Source organism: Salmo salar, unplaced genomic scaffold, assembly GCF_905237065.1.
Source record: "Salmo salar unplaced genomic scaffold, Ssal_v3.1, whole genome shotgun sequence".
Lineage (NCBI taxonomy): Eukaryota > Metazoa > Chordata > Actinopteri > Salmoniformes > Salmonidae > Salmo > Salmo salar.
The window spans coordinates 1-9,642 of NW_025547303.1; the positions used below are offsets into that span (position 1 = coordinate 1).

Sequence of the window (9,642 nt, forward strand, 5' to 3'; positions counted from 1 at the left end):
GAAGTACCTGCTAAAACCTGGCATTCGTAACACAGCTTCGCTGAGAGCAATTTTCAGATGATGGTTGGTTTACACGGTAGCTTCCCTCTTACCCGGGATTGGTGGACGGATGCAGTTAGTCTAAGGTGGGATGGAAGCTGCATTACATACAGAGCAGTTCTTTATGGGATTGCTTTCATGGGACTTGTTTGTCATGTTGTTTGTGAAGCCAAACAGTTGCAGACTAAAGTGGTTTTAACATATTACATCCTTCAATAGTTGATATATCAAAGTATGTAAAGAAACCCCTAAAAACTCCAAACAGCAAAGCAATGCAGGTGTAGAAGCACATTTGTTGCTCATTGGAATGATTGCATTAGAGAGGAGGTGGTGCAAATTTTTCTTTACAAGCAACAGTTCAGTTCGAGTTTTGGGGTAGTTGAAACTGACTTGGTATTTCCGGTGATAGAAATACAATACTTTGGGTTTTATTCGGAAACTCAAATTTTTCTCATCAGGACAGGCATAGTGGGAGCGACGGGTCTTATTTGATCACCGAACTTGGCAAAAGGACGCCCGGCTGCTGGTGCATAGAGACATGGTCATATGAATTTTAGAGGTACGTAAGCCCAGTATGGGTTATGATCCAGTCATCAAATTATACATATTCTAGTTAATTTAACCATTTAATCTAATTTAGACCAGTCTCACTGTTGAGTCTGTAAAGCTGAAATATTTCGGTGTTGTGTTTCATGTCAACAGCGCGGGAACAATGCTTTATGTGAAAGGAGCCACCTCGGTTCCTGAGACTCCTGGCGCTTCGCCACAGACTATACATTAAAAGCAGCAACAAGTGTGCTCTCCCGTAGTGCTCTTCCGTACCCTCAATACTTCATGGTAAAGTCAGCCACTGAAATCTCTACTTAGCAGCAAGCAGTTACTACACAAATTGTTTGCAGTCTGGCCAAAAATGTGTACACTATTTGTCTCAAGGTGAGTTAGTTGAACATGAAACATACGTTGTGTTAGTACTTTTTCTTACGGGTCCCTTGTGGGACTCAAACCCACAACCCCAATGTTGCAAGTGCCATGCTTGACTGTGCCACTCGGACATATTTACATTTCGGTCATTTAGCAGACGACATAACTGTCCATTGTGCCTAATTTTATGTAAATGTAGACCTTGAAAATGACGCAGTATGTTTAGGATACTGAAGGTTCCAAAAGACACATGTTTAACCTGTCATGATGTGCTTTTGATTATAAATACTTCTTAAGTTGTGTTAAAGAACTGAGAAGGTCATTAAGCGTCAAGCCTGTGTTATGCCTGTCCTTTGTCACCACTCTAAAAAGAGGTTTTATTCACCTAAGCAAGTCCACTTTGTTGTTTACCATGACAAACTACTCCCGGACGGCTCTGGGCAACTGTGCGCCGTCCTATAGGACTCCAAATCATGGCTGAATGTGCTACAGCCTGGCGCTGAACCAGGTACTGTAATGACTCCTCTTGCATTGATATGGCAGTGTTTGACTGCTGTGCTCGCGAGGTTCCTGCAGTATCCTTTAGTGTTTCTTCAAATTGTATCTAGGGGGGAACCCCTATGTTCAAAGAACCCCTTTTTAAGTATCCTTGAAGAGAAAATAAAATTGAGGTGAAATGACAGCAGCCCTTCAAGTCCAGTGTTTAATATCTGGGGTGTTGCTGCACTGCAAAACAGGATTTAAGTTATATTCATTAGCGGTGTAGGGAGGTTGAACACTGAACATTTTATTATACAGATTAACAACAAGCTCACGACAATCATACCTTGGTTTTTCTGGTGACAGATCATTTGCTAATAGTTTTCATACCTTGTCCATAATGTAGAGGCCTACATGGTATTCATTGAGTTACAGGGATGGTAAATGTGATCTGCATAACATGCCTCGTCTATAGCTGCAGACAAGGGAGCAGTTCAGTCTTCTGCACGCAATACAGCTAACATTACCTTGCCTCTTATCCGTTGTATTGGGTCCATTTTCTGTTTGACACATTTGGAAAATAGATGGTATCATATAAGGGACAAACCTCAACTTGATCTTTCCATTTTTCAGTTAACCTCTATGGGCTAGGTGGGACGTTAGCGTCCCACTCATTCAACAGCCAGTGGAATCGCGTGGTGCGAAATAGAAAAACCTCAAATGCTATAACTGAATTTCTCAAACATATGACTATTTTTACACCATGTGAAAGAAGACTCGTTAATCCAACCACATTGTCCAATTTCAAAAGGCTTTACAGCGAAAGCAAAAAAGATTGTAAGGATAGTACCCTGCCAAAAATAATCACACAGCCATTTTCAAAGCAAGCAAGCAAAAACCCAAACCACAGCTAAATGCAGCACTAACCTTTGATCGTCATCAGATGACACTCCTAGGACATTGTTATACAATACATGCATGTTTTGTTCAATCAAGTTCATATTTATATCAAAAACCAGCTTTTTACATTAGCATGTGACGTTCAGAACTAGCATACCCCCGCAAACTTCCGGGGGAATTTACTAACAATTTACTAAATTACTCACGATAAACATTCACAAAAAGCATAACAATTATTTTAAGAATTATAGATACAGAACTCCGCTATGCACTCGATATGTCCGATTTTAAAATAGCTTTTCAGATGAAGCACATTTTGCAATATTCTGAGTAGATAGCCCGGCATCACAGGGCTAGCTATTTAGACACCCACCAAGTTTAGCCTTCAGCAAAATCACATTTACTATTAGAAAAGTTTGATTACCTTTCCTGTTCTTCGTCAGAATGCACTCCCAGGACTTCTACCTCAATAACAAATGTAGGTTTGGTCCAAAATAATCCATAGTTATGTTCCAACAGCGTCATTTTGTTCGTGCGTTCTAGACATTATCCCAATGGTAAATAACGGTCGTGCACACGGCGCATTTCGTGACAAAAGATTTCTAAATATTTCATTACCGTACTTCGAAGCATGTCAACCGCTGTTTAAAATCAATTTTTATGCCATTTTTTCGTAAAAAGCGATAATATTCCGACCGGGAATCTGCAATTAGGTAAACAGCCGAAGGAAAATATATCACTGGGTCGAATCGGGCACGCGCCTAATTCCATTGTCCTCTGATGGGCCACTTGGCAAAGGCGATAATGTATTTCAGCCTGAGGCTGCCTCGTCATCGTTCAGGTTTTTCCCGGGCTCTGAGAGCCTATTGGAGCCGAAGGAAATGTCACGTTACAGCTAAGATCCTGACTCTTCAATAAACAGAAGCAAGAACAACAACACCTTGTCAGACAGGCCACTTCCTGCATGAAACCTTCTCAGGTTTTTGCCTGCCAAATGAGTTCTGTTATACTCACAGACACCATTCAAACAGTTTTAGAAACTTTAGGGTGTTTTCTATCCAAAGCCAATAATTATATTCATATTCTAGTTACTGGGCAGGAGTAGTAACCAGATTAAATCGGGTACGTTTTTTATCCGGATGTGAAAATACTGCCCACTAGCCCAAAGAAGTTAATTCCAGTGAAGAACAATCTTACCGGTGCTGCATACAATGACATTGTAGACGATTCTGTGCTTCCAACTTGTGGAATAGGTTTGGGGAAGGCCTTTTCCTGTTTCAGCATGACAATCCCCCGTGCATGTTTATCGAGATTGGTGTGGAAGAACTCGACTGGCCTGCACAGAGCCCTGACCTCAACCCCATTCAATACTTTTGGGATGAATTGTAACTCCAACTGTGAGCCAGGCCTAATCACCTAAAATCAGTGCCCGACCTCTAATGCGCGTGGCAGAATTGAAGCACGTCCCCACAGCAATGTTCCAACATCTAGTGCAAAGCCTTCCTAGAAGAGTGGAGGCTGTTATAACAAAAGGAGACCAACTCCATGATTTTGGAATGAGATGTTTGACGAGCAGGTGTCCACAAACTTCTGGTCATGTGGTGTGTGTTTTAGTTATAAAATTGCGTAGTTAGCAAATTATAGGCTGAACATTTCCTTACCCCTCTCAAGTTATTATTTCCCCTTCACCTAGGGCAATGATGTGGATCACCCATACTTTCATGCTAGCTAATACTGTACTAACCATGTTCATTTTCTGGCAAGTTTCCGCCAAGTACCTAACCATGAATAGATTATAGTCTGGCCCTAAAAGATCAGAAGGAAGCAAATGTAAAAAAACAAGGAGATAAGAATCATCATTCATCAAGTCATCCTACAATTGCAAATACAACATTCACTCATGTAAAGACCAAGAACATATACTTCATTTTACAGGATAGAATGCATGAAGCAAACAATGGAATTATTTAGTGAAATGTGAAGATGTAGATTCAGTAAAGGGGTCTTTCATCCCTCAGTGGCCTGGAACAATTCTTCAGCCTCAGAGTAGCATGGTTCTGATTGTGGACTCTGCTGAACTCCTGTATATATTGGAATGACATGTTGATGTCTATAGAGAATGAAAGCTGCCATATAAAGACAAATCCACAAAGGAAATACTGACAGATTTGATTCCACAGTCCAAGTCCTCCAATCAGAGTTAGGATGCTAATATTTGTAAACTCTTTCAGTTGTGTTGTGGGTGTCACTGAGTAAGCTGATGCCCCATATCATGGACCCAAGAGCCATAGGCATTAAAAAGGCCTTGCCTGTGTACATGACTAACCTCACAACCCCTTAACGGCTGTCCAACTTTTGTCAGAGTGATTAGAGGGACAGTAGAGTGCTGAGTACCAGGCAGTTAGCAAGTGTGGTAGGCTACTAATGACCATCACCAGCATCAGAGCTTGGAGAAGCCTAACTACTACATGGTCACGTGGAATTTGACTGTCTTCATGTCCTGTAACCGCCCGGTGTGGTGGTAATACAGTCCTACTCCTTCCTCTATTTCCCAGAAATGGACTGGTTCAGATAAATTGTTCAGCATATCACACCAACAATAAAGTAAGTAAATCAACAGTTTAATCTCTGGATTCCATCATGCATTTATTTGTATGGAATGTGAATCAGTTCCTGTAGAACAGTAAAGACAACTGTCAGTCTTCTACATCTTTAGTTCCAACACCTTTCATCTACAATTAGACACATGAAGAACCAGCTGCAAAGAAGTAACATTTAGTGAATGATTATATACACACACCTTGGTGGAACAGTTGCTAGCAGTTGCTAGCAGTGCCTGGTGGGGTCTCTGTACCCTGGATCTTCTGTCCGTAGCTGGTCACACACCAACAGTAACCTACCAGAAATAGACATGTTGCATATACAATATATACACATTGAATTATCACATTCAAGTGAATTTCGTGTGCATGTGCGTCACTGTTAACCTGTAGAGCCCGAACATTGCTCAGGGGTGTATTGTCCATTGTCGTCACACTGGGGACGTAGGCTCCAGGTGGGCCATGTTTAGCGGCATCTCTAGCATCCTCACAGGGTCGTATCATAGCATCTGGACACAGGTAACATACATTGTAATGTGGACATCACATTACAGGAAAATGTACGGACAGAATATACATTTCTGGAATCTCGGGTTGCGTCCCATATGGGCCCTGGTCAGAAGAAGTTCATACGGAATAGGGTTCCGTTTCAGATGCAACCTAAATATTGAAGTTCTGCTACTTGTTTAAAAGCCCTGTGCAGTCAATTCTGTTTCTGTGTTCCATATAACAGCTGATGATACTAAGACTGGAAATTGTATCAGTGTTATTTCCTGATAGTTGCTAAACAAACCTATCGTAAATCCAGTTGAATGATCAAACCATTCATATCAGTATACCTCAGTCCAGCATCTAGACGCCAATATACATCTCTGGAAGTAGAGGAGTGGCAGGTAGCCTAGCAGTTAGAGAGTTGGGCCAGTAGGTCAAGTCAGTGAGCTGACAAGTTCATATATCCGTCTATGTTCCCTTCAGCAAGGCACAACCTTCATTTCTCCAGTGTCAAGGTTGATAATGGCTGACCCCTCATAGGGTGTCCCATGGAGAACCGGGTTATGAATATTAACGCATTTCCAATTCACACCTGCGTATTAATACCTACATGTGTGTGAAGTAGGACAGAGCAACACCAACTAATGTTTATATTAAAATGTGGTGAGTAGGTGTGAGCTACGTCACTCTTACCTCCCAGAGCAAAAGCTGTGCTGACAAGCACAATGATGGTCAATATCGCCATGGTGATAGTCTCCTGAGAGAGAGACCAAGAGCGAGATTAGTTGAGCATTTTAAATCTGGAATGGCTGTGGGTACTAGAGGAGAGGTTAAGGGAAACCCACTGTTACTGTCAAAACTTAATCAACTGCCAAAGCAGAATTTTCTAAACCCAGTACTGAGGACCCCAAGAACCAAGTACGGGCAACACGGTGCTACTAGTCTTCTGCCAAAACACATGTATCATTTCTTCAACCACACAATAGATTAGCCTGGCACACAGGAATATGCATCCTTCCCAAATGGCTCCTCACTCCTTATGTAGTGAACTACCTTTGATGAGGGCCTACAATGCACTACATAGGGAATGGGAAGCATTATAGATATTGTCAGAGACTACCCATTTACTGCAAAGGTACAGATAAGTCTATGCTCTTAAATTCAGGGGGCCGCTCCACAAAATGGCACAACTATATAGTGCACTACTTTTGACAAGGGCCACATAACATTAAGGTAGAATTTGAGATGCAGATCGTCTATTAAATAACGATGCACTCTCACAAGGGATTCACTGGGTGTCTCTGAGTTACGGTCTACTTCTTCCAACAGGACCTGTCACAGGTGTGACTAGTTGCCTCATTAACCCAATGAGCGGTCCCGTTGTCGGGCCGTTAGTTAGTGGTGTAAAGAACTTATTTAAAAATACTTTAAAGTAGTACTTAAGTCATTTTTGGGTGTCTCTTTACTATTTATATTTTTGACAACTTTCACTTTACATTATTTTCAATGAGGTACCTGCTAGCAGCATGGGTCCCACCTCTGAAGAGCCATCCATAATGCACTAGATGGTTCTAGTAAGTCACCATTTACAGCACTGATCAATAACTAAATCTAGTTTATACACTACCCATCCAAATATGGCTGCCAATGTTTTGTTCTGGCTTTGCACATCCATGTTTCCTCTACTTCCGTTCTGGCCCAGCACGGTGCCCATATGGTGAGGTGGATTGGCTAGATAACTGAGTACAACATGGAATCCATTTTTGATTTGAAAGTAAAAATAGCATTTCATCGTTTCTAGTTCACTGAGACGCAGTGCAAATGGCAACCAATCAGAACAGTCTACAGGATTATAGATGTAAGACACATTCTGCTAGCAGGTAACATCATTGTATCTTGTCTCATCTCACAAGCTGTAACAATTTCCTTACACTTAAATTAAAGGTTTAATACTGGACTAGCAACACCATAACAATACACAAGTTAGGATGAACAGGATATTATGCCACAATGCAGGAAATGAAAATCATAGAGCCGTTTCAATAGCAGGAACTTACTTTAGCCAACCAACAGGCCCAATAAAGGAACGGGGACACCACAAACTCTGAGCAACCCCAGACAAAACAAGCTGCTTATATACCAAAGGAATGGAAGAGGAATTGGTGATTAGCAGAGTGAGTTCAGGTGTGGTGAGTTAGCAGGAGAGGGGCGTGTCCAGAGGGTAATTGGGAGTTTGTGGAATTAGCATTATCCTTCAAAACAAGTGCAGGGCCACATATTCACTATGGGCTCTGGTCAAAAGTAGTGCACTTCATAGGCAATTGAGGGCTATTCGAGATACGGTCACATACAGTATTAGATGAACAGATGTTGAAATCTCACTTTCTGAAATCCTGCCTGTGAGTTGAGTTCTAAGTCTCCCTCCTCTCCTTTTTAAGGACCCATCCAGTCAGACCCCTCCCTCTCAATTTTTGTGCGGAGGATGGTGGAGATGGCGGTAACAAAAGTGTCGTTTGAAGTTGAAAGCAGATTGAGTACAGTTAGCGAGAATTGAGTCTGATTAGTCGTTGTTTGTTGGGGTACGTGATGTCATCACATAACTATAAAGATTCAACCCTTTAATTATAAAAGCAAAGTGTTTTATTTTAACTTTTATTATGCCCACTGCATGCAATATTTTTTTTTATATCCAAACAAACACGTATACAAAACACAGGGCTGAAACCTGAGTACCTCGAATAAATACACGGGACGAGACTCGTAATCATCTATGCACAAAGCTAACACAACAAGGCACAGGTACTCACACGACCAACTACCAATGGACATTGGAACAATAAATCAATTGAGAACAAAGGGCAAACTTATACAATTACTAATCAGGGGAGAATATGGGGACCAGGTGTGAGTAATGACAGTTCAGTTCCTAGAGGCCGGTGACGTAGAACTCCGAAACTGGTGCACAGAAAGAGCAACAGTACCGGAGGGATCCGTGACAGAGAGGTTAAGGAAACCCTGTGTTAGCTGCAAAAATGATGCAACTGCTAAGGCAGCATTTTCTCAACTCGGTCCTGGTCATCCCAGGTATCATCTCTTCAACCACAGACAATAGATTCTCCTAGCACACAGGAACATGGATGCTTCCCAAATGGCTTCTTATCCCCATGTAGTGCACTACTTTGGACCAGGACCCACAGTGAACTAAATAGAGAATAGCTCAGGGCCACAAAGGTAATATGGACCCTAGTCTAAAGTAGCTCACTACATAGGGAATAGGAGGTCAGTTGGGACACAGACAGGGACAGTATTAGATGAAAAGATGTAAAAATCTCACCTTCTGAAGTCTTCAGTTGTAGCTTCACTTCTTCAGAGATCTTCAAAGGTCTTCACTGGGTCTCTCTCTGTCCTGCCTGTGAGTTGAGTTCTACCTCTCCCTCCTCTCCTTTTTAAGGACCCGTCCAGTCAGACTCCTCCCTCTTTTTTCTCAATCTCTCTCATCCTTCAAACCTCTGCATACTTTCTGTCCAGCCCAACACCTGCTGGACCTGTCCAACATCTACCGGTTTGACAGGGTTGGGGTCAATTCAAAGTGAAGGTATTCAACTTTTGTAACACATTCATGTGTTGCATATTGGGTCACAATATGGTTATGAAGATACTTAATTCTACCTAATTGAAGCTGAGGAAGATGTAGTCTGAAGTGCATTATAATGTCTTGGAAACACAATGACATTTCAGAATGAGATAAATAATGAGCAGGAAAACCTTTTGTCATCGTTGTGATGTCACCAGATAGACTTTAGATGCAACTTTAACTATAAGCTCTGGAATGTTACATTCATTTTAATTAACTGCCAACCCTGCTGTCTGTCTTATTGACCTTTTGCCCCAGAATGTTGGGCATCTGATCGTAGAGCTCCAATGAATAGCACTGTCGTCAAGTGTCAACACCTTGGACAAGCTCATGTTTAAAACACATGAAATCCATTGAGATGATTACAAAAGGTAGAGTTCTCATTGAAAAACAAATTGTTTAAAATGGCTAAATATTTCAACAGTGCACCAGGGATACTTGCTACTGTGATTCCTGAAATGCAGAGTCTGTTGGGTATTTTTTCAAATACGAAATTATTATTTTGTTTGCTGGCTCAGCTGGTTAGCGAGCTCTGTCTCATTGACAACCCAATGTTGCTGATGGCCAGCTATCTAT

General features: G+C 41.6%; 1 long non-coding RNA gene across 3 annotated transcripts; it reads right to left on the reverse strand.

Moving 5' to 3' along the window:
- Window positions 1–4,187: 4,187 nt before the first annotated feature.
- On the reverse strand, window positions 4,188–8,857 carry LOC106592640 (uncharacterized). 3 transcript variants are annotated; one of them, XR_006762830.1, is made up of 5 exons: window positions 8,767–8,857; window positions 6,126–6,189; window positions 5,328–5,449; window positions 5,141–5,236; window positions 4,188–4,421 (listed from the first exon to the last, which is right to left on the reverse strand). It is a non-coding gene; the product is annotated as an uncharacterized lncRNA (long non-coding RNA). The 3 variants fall into 3 exon arrangements; XR_006762829.1 differs by lacking the exon at window positions 4,188–4,421 and adding an exon at window positions 4,946–5,013; XR_006762831.1 differs by lacking the exons at window positions 4,188–4,421; window positions 8,767–8,857 and adding exons at window positions 4,946–5,013; window positions 7,490–7,579.
- Between the last annotated feature and the right edge of the window lie 785 nt (window positions 8,858–9,642).